The 17,657-nt window shown below is 41.1% G+C and overlaps 1 protein-coding gene across 1 annotated transcript in view; it reads right to left on the bottom strand.

The window, feature by feature from the left end:
- MYO6 (myosin VI) overlaps positions 1 to 17,657 on the bottom strand; it is a 171,138-nt gene that overhangs the window by 98,157 nt on the left and 55,324 nt on the right.

Raw genomic sequence — 17,657 nt, 5'->3', positions numbered from 1 at the left:
AATAAATCAACTGCAGAAGTAAAAGGATAAAAAGAGAGAGTATTATCTCTGGAAAACTTTCCCTCACTCTCTGAGAATGAAGTGATGTGCTCCCGAAGCTCATCCTCACAGAACTACTCAGCAGGCCATTTTTGTTGTTTTCTTATTTTCCACTGAGGTAAAACTGACATACAGTGAAATGTACAAATCTAAGTATACAAGTTGATGAAAGTGGACAAATGGATATAGCCATTTATGAAACACTCCAATCAAGGTCAAGAGTGGTGGCTCACACCTGGAATGCCAACACTTTGGGAGGCCGAGGCAGGAGGACTGCTTGAGGCTATAGTGAGCTATGACTGTATCACTGCAATCCATTCTGGGAGACAGAACGAGACCCTGTTTCTAAAACAAAACAGTTTTCTCATGACTCCTTTTGGTCAATAACCATCCCCATGGGCATCCCCACTGTTCTGTTAGTTTCTGCCTATTCTTGAACTTCATGTAAGTGACATCATACAGTATGTATTCTTTGGTGTCTGGCTTCTTTCATTCAACAAAATGTTTTTGCTTTCAACATATTTAACCTTGTTGTGTGTACTAGTCCCATGAATGACTATATCACAATTGTTCACCTGTTGCTCTGTTGATGAACATTTGGACCGTTACCAGTTTTTGCCTGTTGTGAATTCTAACCTAATTTTTCCATTATTCCTGTATGATTTCTTTCATACTTAGCATTCTGAGATTTAACATTCATAATTCTGTCTATAAAGAGTAGCCAAAACAATCCATGACACGCAAAATATGTTGTTTTAATGAGCCTGGATGCTATGAGACTAATGTGTAACAATGAATCATCTAGTGAAAGATCCCAGATGTAGTTTCAGCATCTTCAAAGGAACTTATTTCTTCACTACTTATCTGTATTTAAAAAGAAAAGCTGATTCATGTGCCATAATCCTCCTTTTGTGTGGCACTTTCAAATCTGGGATTCTCAGGTGGATGCTCTCGGGCACAGTTTCACGCAAGTCAAGGACATTTGGCATACAGTTCAGTCAAAAAGCAACTAACTATTGGCATGTTTGCAACTTGCTTGTTGGTTAATGTTGTCTATGCAGTGGCTACAAAGTGAGTTGCTTTCCCTATTCAGCAAATGCAATCAGGTTTATATATAATTCCAAGTTGATAACTTAGATGAAGAGTCTCCATAGAAGTGAATCAATACCACTACTTTAGACTTATATCACCACACATACATCTATACTCTTTCCCTGATCATCTTTAGTCCCATGGCTTTAAATAACCATTTATATATGAGTCAGTGCTCAAAGTTGGTGCTGTAGCTGAAACCTCCATTGAGTTCCCAGATGTTTGCTTGTCTACTAGACACCTCTTCACAAATGTATCTAATAGGTGTAATATAATTATTATGTTATTACTGCCATGGTCTACCACTCCAGCTTGCTCTTCCCTTTATCAGTAAAGGCACTAACAACACTCATTCTAATCAAATCCAAAATCATCCCCAATCCTTGAGCTCCTTCCAAATTCATATCACTTCCTTAATGTTGTCAGCTTTACCTCCAAAAGGCATCACAAATCCACCTCCTTCTCTGCATCTCCTCTACCATCCTAGTTCAAATGAACATTATCTTTTACCCGGACTTCTGTAATTAACTCAGCTGCCTGCTTCTACTCGTGCCACTTCATACATATCACTAGTAATCCTACCAAAAGGTAAATCTAATCATTTAATTTCTGTTTCATCAGGACTTGGACTATTCCTCTCTGTGTCCCTAAGGCCCAGCACACAGTAAGCAACTCAATATTCACTGGTAAATGAATGAATTGTTCACACAGTTTGGGAAGAGTAAAAGCAGGTATAGACTTAGAAGAGTTGAAATATCATTTTTTTTTTTTTTTTTTTTTTTTTTTTTTTTGAGACTGGGTCTCTCTATCACCCAGGCTATAGTGCAGTGGTACAGTGATGCAATCATGGCTGACTGCAATCTTGACCTCCCACGTTCAAGACATTCTCCTAGTTCAGCCTCCCAAGTAGCTGGGACCACACGTGCATGCAGCTAATTTTTGTAATTTTTACTTTTTTATATATGAGGTCTCACTGTGTTGCCCAGGGAGGTCTTGAACTCCTGGGCTCGAGCAATCAACCTGCCTCAACCATACAAAGTACTGGAATGAGAGGCCTGAGCCACTGGGCTCAACCTGAAATATCTTCAAATCCTAGGCTCAGCCAGGCACAGTGGCTCACACTTGTAGTCAAAACACTTTAGGGTAAGGAGACAGAGCAAGATGGCTTAACAGAAGGCTCCAGCAATCATTTCCCCTTCAGGAACACCAAATTTAACAAATATTCACCCAAAAAAAGGCATCTTCATAAGAACAAAAAATCAGGTGAGCAATGTACCTGTTAAAACCAGTCCCCGGTTTTAACATCACATCAAAGGAAAAGGCACTGGAGAGGGTAGCAAAAACAGTCAACTCTCAGCACCATCCTCTCTCTCCCCACCCCTTGGTAGCAGCAATGGTGGTGTGGTGAGAGAATCTACAGGCTTGTGGGAGGGAGAGTTCACAGAGCATTGAGAGAAGCCCTAGCCAGAGGCAAACAGTTTATCTCAGTAAGCCCACTGCAGGCTAAATTGCTCTGGGATCCTAAATAAACTTGAAAAGCATTCTAGACCACAAGGACTGCATTTTCTGGGCAAGTCCTGGTGCTATGATAGGCTCAGAGCCACTGGGTTTGGGGAGCATGTGACCTAGTGAGAACACCAGCTGGGTGGCCAGGAGTGCAGCTCAGCGCTCTGTTCAAGACTCCTCCCCTCCGCTTGAGAGGAGAAGAGGGAAGGGTAAAGCGGACTTTGTCTTGCAACCTGGATACCAACCAATTCAGTCATAGCAGAATAGAGAACAGGGCAGGTCCTGAGGCCCCCATTCCAGGCCCCAGTTCCCCGGCATCTCTAAACACACCCTAGGCAGAAGATAACTCACTGATTTGAAGGGAAGAACCCAGTCCCAGCAGAATTCATCACCTGCTGACTAAAGAGCCCCTGGGGCCTAAACAGTCAGCAGTGGTAGCCAGGCAATACTCAGCATGGGTCACAGGTGAGACTGAGAGCTATGCTGGCTTCAGGTGTGACCCAGCACATTCCCAGCTGTGGTGGCCATGGGGTGAGATTGCCTCTGACTGAGGAAAGGAAAAGGAAGAGTAAGGGGGACTTTCTCTGGCAGCCTGGCTACCAGCTCAGCCAGAGTGGGTTAACGAGCACCAAGTGGGCTCCTGGGGTCCCTGATCCCCGGCCTTGAATCTTGGGTGGCATTTCCGGATGTGTCCTGGGCCAGAGGGGAGGCCACTGTTCTAAAGGGAGAGACTGAGGACTGGCAGCATGCACCACGAACTGACTGAAGAACTCTTGGGCGTTGAGTGAACATTTTGGCAGTAGCCAGGCTGTACTTGCCATGGGCCTGGAATGGTGGTGGCCATGGAGAGAGACTCTTTGCTTGAGGAAAGAGAAGAAAGAGTGGGAAGAACTTTGTCTGTGGCTTGGGTGCCAGCTCAGCTTCAGAGAATACAGCAGCAGCAGGTAGATTTCTAAGGTTCCTGACACCAGGCTCTGCCTCCCAGGTGGTATCAATCCAAAAGAAAAGGACATTAGTGAGCAACAAGAAATCATCTGAAGGTACAAAACTCACTGGTGATAGTTAAGTACACAGAATATTCTAAAACTGTAATTGTAAAGCCATTTAATACAACTACTATGGAGAACAGTTTGGAGGTTCCTCAAAAAACTAAAAATATAAAGACCATATGATCCAGCAATTCTACTGTTAGGAATATACTCAAGAGAAAGGAATCAGTATATTGAAGAGATATCTGCACTCCCATTTTTACTGCAGCACTATTCTCAATAGCCAAGATCTGGAAGCAACCCAAGTGCCCATGAGCAGAAGAATGGATAAAGAAAACATGGTACATATATACAATGGAGTATTATTCAGCCATGAAAAAGAAAGATCCTGTCATTTACAACAACATGGGTGGAACTGGAGGTCATTACGTTAAATGAAACAAGCCAGGCGGAGAAAGGAAAACTTCACATGTTCTCACTATCTGCGGGAGCTTAAAAAAAAAAAAACTGGAAACAACTGAACTCATGAAGATAGGGAGTAGAATGATAATTGAGGCTGGGAGTAGTGGGGTGGGGAGTAGGGATAGTTAATGGGTATAAAAATATAGTTAGAATGAATAAGATCTAGTATTTGATAGCACAGAAGGGTGACTAGTCAATAGTAACTTACTGTCATTTAAAAATAACTAAAATAGTATAATTGGATTGTTTGTGGCACAAAGAAAGAATAAATCCTTAAGTTGCTGGGTACTTCATTTACCACAATGTGATTATGGCACACTGTACACCTGTATCAAAATAACTCATGTACCCCATAATATATACACCTACTATATATCAACACACACAAAAAATTTAATTTTTAAAAAAAGCACTTTGGAGAAGCCGAAGTGGGAGGATCACTTGATCCTAGGAGTTCAAGACCAGCCTGAACAACACAGCAAGACTTCACCTCTACAAAAATCAAAAATTTTAAATATCAGCCAGGAATGATGGCATAGCCCTGTAGTCCTGGCTACTCAGGAGGCTGAGGCAGGAGGATGACTTGAATCCAGGAGTTCGAAGCTGCAGTAAGCTATCATTGTGCCACTGCACTCCAGCCTGGGAGACAGAGTAAGACCCTGTCTACGGGGAAAAAAAAAAAAACCTAGGCTTGAAACTCAGCTCCACCACTTTCTGACAAGCTCTTAAGCAAGTTATTTAACCTCTTCGATTTTTATCTTTGTCCTTATCCATATGGTGGGATATCACTTACCTTTCAGAATTGCTGTGAGGATTAAGTGACATAAAACTGAGATCACTCTTCTACTGGCACCCAATAGATACTAGTCACACCCCTCCCCCTTTCCCCTTTCCTTCCCCACTATATCCCTTGTTTGAAGTCACCAGTCAGTTTCAAGACAATAGTTGTGGTCCTTTCAAATACAAAGAGAAATTACAGAATAGACAAGAGGGATCATTTAGGAAAAATCACCTGAAATCCCTGTGTGTAAAATTTGTGACACTGAAAAAAAAGAAAAGAAAAACCACAGCAAAGCAAAACTCCCACAGTCCAAAAAAGAATGGCAAATTAAACTTCAAACTACTTTCCTATTTTCAACTGTTAACTAGGACTTCCCAGTTAAGGTAACAAATTCAAAGGCACACAGCTAACGATGCTCCTTCATCAAAGCCCTCTTTCTACAGTACAGGGATTCTTTACAAATACATCAGCCCATGAGGATGGAGAGAAGCAAAAAGCAGAAAACAGAAGCATTTTCTAATTTGGAAAGTAAATGGTTGAGAGGCAACTAACAGCAACCACAAGAGAGCTGAATTCCAAGGCATGAATTTGAAAATATGAAAACCAACCCAAATTATACTACAGAATCCTCAAAAGATACAAGAAATTCAGTACAAGGTTCCAGAACAAGGGTGAAACCTAAAATAAGGAAAACTAGGTGAAAGTTGTTTGAGAAAGAGATTTCCTAACACCAACCACACAAACGCCATATTAATGGACAAACTGACCCCCCCCCCGCCCCGCCCAATCCCCACCACCCCCACCAAGAAAAGTCTAGAGCCTATTCTCTGGAGAAGATTCTGGAATGAGAAACACTAAAAAAAATCATGGGTACGCCAAAAAAAAAAAAACTGCTTAGGAGATAGGATCTCACTTTTTTGCCCAGGCTGGAGTGCAATGGCACAATCACGGCTCACTGCAGCCGCGAACTCCTGGACTCAGGCAAATCCTCCCACATCAGCCTTCTGAGTAACTGGGATTACAGGCATAAGCCATTGCCCCTGGCTGAGACTCTCTCCTTGACCAGCCAACTTTAATTAGGCTCCTCTGAGGCCTCTCCTCAACAAGGCCTCAACCTTGGCCTTAACTCAGTTCTATCCCTGCCAGGCCTACACAGCCCAGTTTTAGCAAGATTCCTGCTAAATCAATTTAGAAAGACTCCCTGACCCTTGACACTTGATCCAATTCCAATCCCCCACCTTTCATGTCATAAGCCAAAAATAAAATCCTAAGCCCCTAACCAACTGAATGGGTATCCCTCTAGGACGGGGGAAACCCAAAGGAACTTGAAAAACTGAATTCCCAGCCAAGACAGGAAGGGAGGTCAGACATGCCTCATTATACCCCCCTCCCTTTTGGAATTTAGGCACAACTGACCAATATTAACATTAAAATCGAGATCATAAGACTCACAAAACAGATGCTTTGCAGCAATAAGACACATTTCAACCTGACTCTGGTACAGCATCCACATGCCAGACCACAGACCCTGAAGGGAATAAAAATATTTTACCCCAAAATATATTTGACGTATTTTGAAATGGCCCTACAAAGCCGTCTTCTGTGGGGGAAATTTGCATCTGTAGAGAATTTCATAGTAATTAATGCAGCCAGGCATTTTCAGGATGGATCTGGGCAAGATTAACTAAGTCTGACATCTTTTAAGGTCTGAAAAGAGACATTTACCATCATTTCCTCTGTAGCCTGCTACCTATGAAGCTTCCCTATATAACAAGAACCTCAACACCTACGGACCTTTTTTTTTTTTTTTTTCTGAGTCAGAGTCTCACTCTGTTGCCCAGGCTGGAGGGCAGTGGGGTAATCTGGCTCACTGCAACCTCTGCCTCTAGGGTTCAAGCAATTCTCCTGTCTCGGCCTCTGGAGTAGCTGGGATTACAGTCACCTGCCACCACGCCCAGCTAATTTTTGCTTTTCTTCTTCTTCTTTTTTTTTTTTTAGTAGAGACAAGGTTTCACCATGTTAGCCAGGCTGGTCTCGAACTCCTGACGTCAAGTGATCCACCTGGTTCGGCCTCCCAAAGTGCTAGGATTTACAAGCCTCAGCCAGCACACCCGGCTGACGTTCCCCTTATCTTAACTCGAGCATTTCTTTCTACTGACTTTGAGTCTTTAGACAAAGCTTAACTCTTTCAACTGCCGATCAGAAAATCTCTGAATCCACCTAGGACCCATAAGCTCCCCATTCCGCCATCCCCCCACTTCAAGATTTCCCAGTTTTCAGGCAGACCCAATATATACCTTCCATGTATTATGTCTTCGCCTGTAATTCCTGCCTTCCTAAAATGTATAAAACCAAATTATAACTCAACCACCTCACACACACTTTCTCAGAACTTCTTGAGACTGTTCATCGGGCCACAGTCACTCATACTGGCTCTAAATAAACCTCTTTAAATATTTTACAGTTTGCTTTTTCCATTAACACTCTAGGTCCCTGACCTGACTTCAGCAAAAATCCTGTTAAGTCAGTTTGGCAAGACCTTCCATGCCCTTGATGTCTTCATGAATAATTTTTCATCCACTGATCCACTCGCTCTATTCCTTGGCTGTAAATCCTATGAAAAGAAAAAATTCTCGGAACCCCAACACTAAGCCAAGGAAAAAGTCAAGCTGGGGACTACGTCAGGCAGGCCTGCCTCCCATTTTATTCCTAAACAAGAGAGCTACGAAGATTTTTTTAAAAGCTACATACCTCCCTCACAATTTGCCCACAAGGAAACTCCTTGTGGATGAAGGACAGCCAGAACTCAAAGTCATCCCGCTGAGGCTCATGTGAGACAAACGCACATCTCATTGCTTTTTCTACCATATTGTTTCACTAAGCCAGACTAAGGCATAAGATTATTTCCTCTACCCTCCTCTCACATATAAATTGTGTACTCTGTGAAAGGTTAATCAGAGACTCAAAATAATGCAACAGTTTGTCTCTTTTCTACCTAAGATTTGGAAGTCCCCTCCCCCTGCCTCAAGTTTACCCACCTTTCTGGACGAAACCAATGTACATCTTACACAAATTAATTGATGTCTCATGTCTACCTAAAATACATAAAACCAAGCTGTGCCCTGACCACCTTGGGTACATGTCCTCAGAACCTCCTGTGGCTGTGTCACAGGTGCATCCTTAAGGTTGGCAAAATAAACTTTCTAAATTGGTTGAGACCTGTCTCAGATATTCTGGGTTCACAATCCCCAGCTATCTTTGCCATATTCAGGACTTGAGGCCCATCTCTCCCCCGCTACTGCAATACCCCTTGATAAGAACTGAAAGTACTGCTATGGACTGAATTTTGTTCCCCCCAAATGTATATGTTTAAGCCTTAACCCTCAATGTCTCTGTATTTGGAGACAGGGCTTTTAGGAGGTAATTAAGATTAAATGAGGTCGGAAGGGTAGGGTTCTAATCAGATAGGATTGGTGGCCATATAATAAGAGGAAGAGAGAGAAATAGATCTCTCTCCAAGTACATGCACCATGGAAAGGCCAAGTGAACATGCAGAGAAAAGGCAGCCAGGAAAAGTGCTCTTATCAAAACCCAAACACGGTGACAAACTGACCTCAGATATCCAGGTTACAAAACTGTAAAAAAAAATTTCTGTTGTTAGAATACAAACGTTTGTGGTATTTTGTTATGGCAGCCTGAGCAATCTACACTTCCAGCAGACTAATACCACCCCTACCGCAAGAGTCTTGAATAAAGTATTCCTTGCTGTTTTAACAAGGGTCAGAATAAATTTTCTTTAACAACATAATAATAGAAATGAAATATTCACTAGAAGCTATAGAAGATAAAGACAAGGGAATCTTTCAGAGAGTTAAAATAAAATGAAAGAGACAGAATCAGAGGCATGTGAGCCAGAGCAACTCCATCTTGAATAGGAGGTGGGTAAAATAAGGCTAAAACGTACTGGGTTTTAGACATTTAAGGCATCCTAAGTCACAGGATGAGAGAGGAGGTCAGCACAAGACACAGGTCATAAAGACTCTGCTGATGAAACAGGCAACAGTAAAGCAGCTGGCTAAAACCCATCAAAACCAAGATGGCAACAAGAGAGACCTCTGGTAATATAATCAAGAAATAAACATACAAATGGGCAACCAGCAGCCTTCGGGGCTACTCCGTCTGTGGAGCAGCGATTCTTTATTCCTTTACTTTCTAAATAAACTTCCCTTCACTTTATGGACTCGTTTGAAATTCTTTCTTGCGTGAGATTCAAGAACCCTCTCTCTTGGGGTCTGGATCAGGACCCCTTTCCTGTAACAATAGAAAATGGGGAAAGGAGAAAAGGAAAATAAAATGTGAATATGAGACTAGTAAAAATAATCCAGCATCAAAATACCGGGAAACAAAATCCCTCCACACGCCCACTCCCCAAAAAGAGAGGAAGGTGGCTTTGAAATATCTAAAGAAAATATACCAGAACCAAAAGACATGATTTACTGGAGTCAAGTCAAAATTTCCATGGAGCCCTCAACAATGTACTAGAAAACAGACACACAGAGACACCACTGTCAAATTTCAGAACACCAGAAATAAATAAAATGTGCTACATATTTCCAGAGAGATTAGTAAGAAGAAAAAAGAACAGGTCCTTCTAAGGATCATTAATCACAATGGCTTCAACAGCACTCAAAGCAGTAAGTAAATAAAACAATGTTTTTAAAATTCTAAAGGAAAATTAATTCTAACCTAGAACTCTATAGAGGCAAACTCCCAGTCCAGACTAGAACAATATGATCCAAGAGACAGCCACGTTGAGCACTGTCATCAAAGACAGTCACTGCCCAAGTGACTGTGGCCCAGTTCAGTTTTTTATCTGTGGAGACCCTAACCCAGCGGCGCTAGAGGAATTAAAGACACACACACAGAAATATAGAGGTGTGAAGTGGGAAATCAGGGGTCTCACAGGCTTCAGAGCTGAGAGCCCAGAACAGAGATTTACCCACGTATTTATTAACAGCAAGTCAATCATTAGCAGTGTTTCTAGAGATAATGATTAACTAAAAGTATCCCTTATGGGAAACGAAGGGATGGGCCGAAATAAAGGGGTGGGTCTAGCTAGGTTATCTGCAGCAGGAACACGTCCTTAAGGCACAGATCGCTCATGCTATTGTTTGTGGCTTAAGAATGCCTTTAAGCGGTTTTCCGCCCTGGGCAGGCCAGGTGTTCCTTGCCCTCATTCCAGTAAATCCACAACCTTCCAGCATGGGCATTATGGCCATCATGAACATGTCACAGTGCTGCAGAGATTTTGTTTATGGCCAGTTTTGGGGCCAGTTTATGGCCAGATTTTTGGGGGGCTTGTTCCCAACAATCTGAACATGTCTTATTCTATGTGATAATGATGTACTTCTGCCTGGAAGAAGCCATGGACACTCACTTCCCCCTTCTATTAATTTTTTTTTTTTTATGAGACAGAGTCTTGCTCTGTTGCCCAGGCTGGAGTGCAGTGGCATGATCTCAGCTCACTGCAACCTCTGCCTCCCAGTTTCAAGCAATTCTCATGCCTCAGCCTCCCAAATGGCTGGGAACTACAAACATGTGCCACCACATCCAGCTAATTTTTTTGTATTTTTAGTAGAGAAGAGGTTTTGCCATGTTGCCCAGGCTTAAATTAAGTATTACTTTGTATCTAGTGCAAGGTTTTCACTAGAATAAACCTCTTTTTTAATGTCTTCATTTAATTGTTTTTTGAATCCTAAATATTTAAATACAAATTATCCTTCATTAATGAAGTCTGATTTATTCATCCCACCAAAGGTGACAAAATTATTTCAGATATGTTAATATCTGTTCCCAGAAAATCTTTCAGAAAATCCATGTGGTCAATATTCATTCTAACTAAACATGTTTGGGTATGAAGAGTGCCTAAAAGACACTCACTATAAGGGAAATTTTAAAAGACAGTCTCAATTTCCAGTGCTATTGTACTAAAAGTCTTAAACACATTCTAACTTTCTAACTACATACACTTTGCACAAATACTAAAAGAAAAAAATAATAAGAATTATTGGGGTTAAGGAAATTTTAAATCTTGGAAATTCCTACTGTTATTCTAAGAGAGATGATTCCCCATCATCAACTGAAAATCATCTTACTTTTAGTACTTAATTGACAATTGATATGTATTTTTAATGTAAACACTGTGGTAATGTGTAGAAGTAATCCACAGAAGCACTATGTAATCCACAGAAGGCAATCCGTGGCCTTTCAAGGCTACTACGCTAATTTTTCATTTTTTCTGTATCAAAATGTTAAAGGCATTCACCAGGAGGCTCCCTGGGGAGCAAACTTATTGCAGGCGAGAGTAACAAAAACATACACCGTGGTTCGCACCTCCCAACACTTTGGGAGGCCAAGGCAGGCGAATCACTTGAGGTCAGGAGTTCGAGACTAGCCTGGCTAACATGGTGAAACCCCATTGCTACTAAAAATACAAAAATTAGCTGGGCATTCTGGCCACACCTGTAATCCCAGCTACTTGGGCAGCTCAGGCACAAGAATCACTTGAACCCAGGAGGCAGAGCTTGCAGTGAGCCAAGATCATGCCACTGCACTCCAGCCTGGGTTGACAGAGTAAGACTCTGTCTGGAAAAAAAAAAAAAAATTATATATATATGTTAGGGTATTAGACATTAAGTACCAGCTAAAAGTAATTTGGGTTTTGGCTGTAAGTGCTAGAATAAGATATCAAAAAGGAGAAAGCATATGGCAAACAGAACCCTTCCAAGACTGCCGTACAGAGTCATTTATTCTGTTAACTATTATTTATTTAGCCACCTACCATTTACCACATACTGCCAGGTGTTGGGGGTATAAAGATGAGCAAAAAGAGACAAGGTATCGGGCCTCAGGGAGCCTTCTATCTAATAGGAAAACAATCAATTAGAATAGAAGAGTAAACAGAATTGGCAAAATCCCTGCCCTCAGGGATCTTAAATTCCAGTGGAGGGGAGTATGAAGGGGTAGGGTAGATATATCAAGTTAGCCTTTTAAAAAGATTACTCTTTCATCTGGCCAAGCCCTGGCCTTGCTGATCAAAACAATGTTATATGCACCTTTGGCACACAAGTTTTAAACTGGCAACTCCTCTCACCTCTATCAGTGTATCCGAAGGCTATTAGCTTCCCTGGTATCCAGATACTGTGAGAAAATGGGGCACCAGGTAACAGCTGGCTGTGGCTAGCGAGTTTTGTGTGTACCCAGAACAATCTTTTATCAAGCATTTTGGTTCCTGAACCAAAGTTCAGGAATTGAATCATTCTCAAAAACGTTTCAGCAGGGTTCCCTTTAGTCAGTAAATTACCCTGAAAAGGCCCAAGGCGGGAGGATTGCTTGAGTCCAAGAGTTCAAAGCCACTCTGGGCAACATAGTGAGACCTTGTCTCTATCAAAAGTACGAACATTAGTCGGGCATGACAGTACACACTTGTAGTCACAGCTACTTGAGAGGCTGAGGCGAAAGAATAGCTTCAGCCCAGGTGGCCAAGGCTGCAGTGAGCCATGATTGCGCCACTGCACTCCAGCCTGGGTGACAGAGTAAGATCCTGTGTCAAAAATCAAAATCAAAACACACAAAGAAAAAGCCTCCCTAGAAAATATATCCAAGTTAATCTTCAGATAGTTGCACAAAATTTGGGTATTTTATTGCTATAATATAGTATTAATTGAACATAAGTACTGAAACTTATTGTAAATATCTTGGTTTTATCAGCAATAAACTTTTATTAACAATGGAAAGAAAACACCCATCACTAAGCCCAAACTCAGGACAAAGAAGAAAATATCTGAACATTAACAATATCTAAAAATTAACTACTACAATTTAATTAAGAAGTAATTTTGATATTTATTTTCAATGACTATTTACTGAGTACCTGCTATGTGCCAGGCACTGCTTTAGGCTAAGATACTGATGACAAAATATGCAGATCAATTGTTTTTCAAAATAAGACAAATGTCTATTCCAGCTATGACACCCCTTCTGAAAGTCTAGTTAATCACGGCCCTGGTCCTGATGTATAACCTTTTTACAAAGTGAGTTCCAAGTATAACCTAAGAAACTCCAATGCAGCAATCAATGCTTAAAGCTAAGTCCGCTATCACTTGATTCTTAGAAACAGCGAACACCACCACTAACTTAACTGATATAGCTAAGATTAATGTGCTAACAAAAAAAAAAAAAGAGGATTAAAAAAATAAAAGCAAGTTCGTCATTAATAAGCTTACTATGAAATATTTTAAAATACATGATCTGGAAACTGATACCAGGAAAATTACTATAAATACTATACAATCTGAATTGTGAGAACTGATTATATAATGTTCTTACAGATTGTCAGAGAAGAAATCATAAACTATATTTCAAATATAAACACCTACGTAAATTACCATCACAAGATAGATTTGAATTTAGACATAATTCATATAACATATGCAATCTTTATTACGATACTATGGACAAAAGTAGACTTTTCAGAAAAGCCCTGTATTTTAAGAGACTAAACATTCCAGTTTACCTAGATACTAAAAATTTCCTTCACAGATGTTAAAGTATCAGAATATAATGGCAAGATATTCATCCCAGGTGATTTAAATATTCCATATGCAGTGACTAATCTTGTTTATTATCCAATGATACAACCAGAAGTTACCTAGTTTTGTAATTTGTGCTAGGTTTAAGAGTTTTTCCACCAGGTGCAGTGGCTCATGCCTGTAATCCCAGAACTTTGGGAGGCCAAGGTGGAGAGATTGCTTGAGCCCAAGAGTTCAAGACCAGCCTGGGCAACAAAGTGAGACCCCTGTCTCTACAAAAAAATACAAAAACTAGCTGGGTAAAGTGGTGCATGCCTGTGGTCCCAGCTGGCGTGGCTGGGAGGCTGAAGTGGAAGGATCACTTCAGCCTGGGAGGTTGAGGCTAGTGAGTCACGATCACGCCACTATACTCCAGCCTGGGTGACAGAGCGAGAGACTGTCTCAAAAAAAAAAAAAAAAAAAAAAAAAAAAAAAAAAAAAAAAAAAAATATTTTAATGAGACTGAGTCTCTCGCTCTGTCACCCAGACTAGAGTCCAGTGGCGTGGTCCCGGCACACTGCAATCTCCGTCTCCTGGGTTCAAGCAATTCTCTTGACTCAGCCTCCGAAGTAGCTGGGATTACAGGCACATACTACAACACCCAGCTAATTTTTATACTTTTAGTAGAGACAGGGTTTCACCATGTTGGCCAGGCTGGACTCAAACTCCTGACCTCAGATGATCCGCCTACCTCAGCCTCCCAAAGTGCTGGGATTACAGGCACGAGCCACCATGCCCAGCCAAAAAAAAAATAGTTTTAAAAGGTAAACATGCTTTATACAGGTAGCTAATTTTGTTTTCTGGTTAGTATTGCATTTAAATGACTCACTGAGAATCAGAGAGACAATCAAAAGAACTGGAATTTTCTCTGGAATTTTCATTTCTTGAATCAACTATAAAATATATTATCCTTTCTTAACTGATATAAAAATTATGCAATAAGTATATTCAGATATTCTATAAGATGAGAGTCAAAAAATTTTTTTTTTTTTTGAGACAAAGTCTTGCTCTGTCACCCAGGCTGGAGTACAATGGTGTGATCTCAGCTCACTGCAACCTCCACCTTCCAGGTTCAAGTGATTCTCCTGCCTCAGCCACCTGAGTAGCTGGGATTACAGGCGCCCACCACCACCATACCCAGCTAATTTTTGTATTTTTAGTAGAGACGGGGTTTCACCAGGTTGACCAGGCTGGTGTTGAACTCCTGACCTCAGGTGATCCACCCGCCTTGGCCTCCCAAAGTGCTGGGATTACAGGCGCGAGCCACTGTGCCCGGCCCTCAAATTATTTTTCCAAATGTCCAAGGGCCGCTTTAACTTTCAACCCCACTCCACAACATGCTTTGAAGACAGTACTCTACTAAACTATCTCTGAAAATGCAAATACAAGTTTTCTCATTAAAAAATAATTTTAAGCTCTCGCCATCACCTCTACGTATCACTCTGCATCTGTACCCATACAGTCGTCCTTTCGTTCTGTTACTAAGTCCATATTATTCTTACCCCTATCTAAAACCAGTCACTACTCACCCACCAGATCCTATTCCTTCTTAAGCCATGCAAGAACAACCCCTCCTCTCCTCTCCTCTCTCCTCCTCCTCTCCTCTCGCCCCTCTCTTTCACTCTTCTCCCCGCTCTTTTCTTTCTCCCTCCTCTTCCCCTCCTCTCTTCTGTGCCTTGTGAAATATGTGCTTGCTTCCCCTTCGCTTTCTGCCATGACTGTAGATTTCCTGACACCTCCCCAGGCATACAAAACTACGAGTCAATTAAACCTCTTTCCTTTACAAATGACCCAGTCTCAGGGAAGTTCTTTATAGCAGTGTGAAAACAAAGTAATACATCTAGTTTTAGGGCTTTAAACATTATCCATATGGCTAATGATGGCATCAATGTTATTAATATGCTAGTAACACCCCATGTGGCAAGGCACAGTGGCTCACACACGTGTAATGTCAGCACTCTGGAAGGCACAGGCAGGTGGATAACTTGAGCTCAGGAGTTCGAGACCAGCCTGGCCAACATGGGGAAATCCCATCTCTACTAAAAATGCAAAAATTATCCCGGTATGGTGGCGTGCACCTGTAATTCCAGCTATTCAGGTGGCCGACACACGAGAACTGCTTGAACCTGGGGACGGAGATTGTAGTGAGTCAAGATTGTGCCACCACTGCACTTCAGCCTTGGTAACGGAGTGAGACCCTGTCTCAAAAAAATAGTAATAGTAATGCCCCATTTTCCATCTCCAACTGATACCTCTCTCCTAACTCCAGACATCTAGAGCTCATAGCCTATTCAATATCACTACTTAGGAAATCAACAGCCATCTCAAACTTTTCATATCCTAAACTGACCTCCTATCTCCCTATTTAAATTTGTTTCTTTCACAATTATCCTCTTCTTATTAAATGATAGTTTCTTTTTCTTTTTTTGAGACAGGGTCTCACTCTGTCACCCAGGCTGGGTGTTACTCCAGTAAGAAATCTGATACCTTAGCCTACTTCAGCTTAATCATAGCAAATATAAACCTTCCATCAGGCTTTGTGAAATACTGAAAATACATTAAGGACATCCATTTGTATGGCCCTTGAGATAGGAGTCTTGGTACTTCTCAGCAGCTCCCAGGTCCCATCTCCTCTTAATTATGTTAGGGAACACACTGTATGGTGCTTCTGAGTGATTATGTTGACTCATTTACCTTTGTTCAGCCACATAACCAATTTTGAAATTTCTTTTGTGAAAGTAAGGGCTCACTCTTACGACAGGACTGTTTGGGGAGAGTAGAGTGTGAAGGGGGGTTGAACCATGAAGTGAAATTATTACAAATGCATTCTACAAACATTTATTGAATTCCCAATATGTGTCAGGCCTAGTACCAGAAAAAAAATTAGTATTTTTCATCCTAAACAAAAAACAAAAGCACATTCTTTCTAAATAAAAAACAAAAGCACACATAGAAATAAGATCCTAGAAACTCCTAAAATTATAAAGTTACCACCATTGCCAGTAAAAGAATTGGAATTAATTATTGGGGGAAGGGGAATAACTAAAGTGATAATATCCCAGGTGCTCAAATGCCTGGGGGAAAGCAGGAAATACTCAGAGATTATTACAAATGCATTCTACAAACATTTATTGAATTCCCAATATGTGTCAGGCCTAGTACCAGAAAAAAAAATTAGTATTTTTCATCCTAAACAAAAAACAAAAGCACATTCTTTCTAAATAAAAAACAAAAGCACACATAGAAATAAGATCCTAGAAACTCCTAAAATTATAAAGTTACCACCATTGCCAGTAAAAGAATTGGAATTAATTATTGGGGGAAGGGGAATAACTAAAGTGATAATATCCCAGGTGCTCAAATGCCTGGGGGAAAGCAGGAAATACTCAGAGAAGCAGTGCTATGCTTCTATCCCAAAGCACTATAACATGGGTAAAGTTAGCCTACACCTACCTTCTCCTTCCTCATCTTCTCCCCATTTGAAAACACTAACTGGGCCGGGCGCGGTGGCTCAAGCCTGTAATCCCAGCACTTTGGGAGGCCGAGACGGGCGGATCACGAGGTCAGGAGATCAAGACCATCCTGGCTAACACGGTGAAACCCCGTCTCTACTAAAATACAAAAAAATAGCCGGGCGAGGTGGCGGGCGCCTGTAGTCCCAGCTACTCCGGAGGCTGAGGCAGGAGAATGGCATAAACCCGGGAGGCGGAGCTTGCAGTGAGCTGAGATCCGGCCACTGCACTCCAGCCCGGGTGACAGAGCAAGACTCCGTCTCAAAAAAAAAAAAAAAAGAAAACACTAACTGAGGCCCAAAAAAACGGCAAAAATCAAGAAACAAGAGCTATCTTGTTTCATTTCATTCCTTAAAATGCAGGTTCAAACTCTAGCTTACACACAAACCCTACCTTGTAGTAAGTAAATTCAGACAGAAGAAAAGAAAGCAAATATTTTCTTGCTTTATAAACAAGTCTATATTTGCTTGCCTTATTGACTCCCTAGGGCTAATACTTTTTAAATATTAATTTTAAAATTTCAAATGTTGATGATACATTACAAAAATGAGACGCCCTTGCCTATAAACATGTTTGTTCTCCCTTAACCTAGGTGTGCCACATAAATAAAGGACCAAAGTAAAATATCTTTTTTTTTTTTTTTTTT

Source organism: Rhinopithecus bieti, unplaced genomic scaffold (genome assembly GCF_001698545.2).
Source record: "Rhinopithecus bieti isolate Rb0 unplaced genomic scaffold, ASM169854v2 scaffold_12476, whole genome shotgun sequence".
NCBI classification, from domain to species: domain Eukaryota; kingdom Metazoa; phylum Chordata; class Mammalia; order Primates; family Cercopithecidae; genus Rhinopithecus; species Rhinopithecus bieti.
Note: the sequence above shows the minus strand (reverse complement) of the source record. Positions and strands in the feature narration are given on the sequence as shown.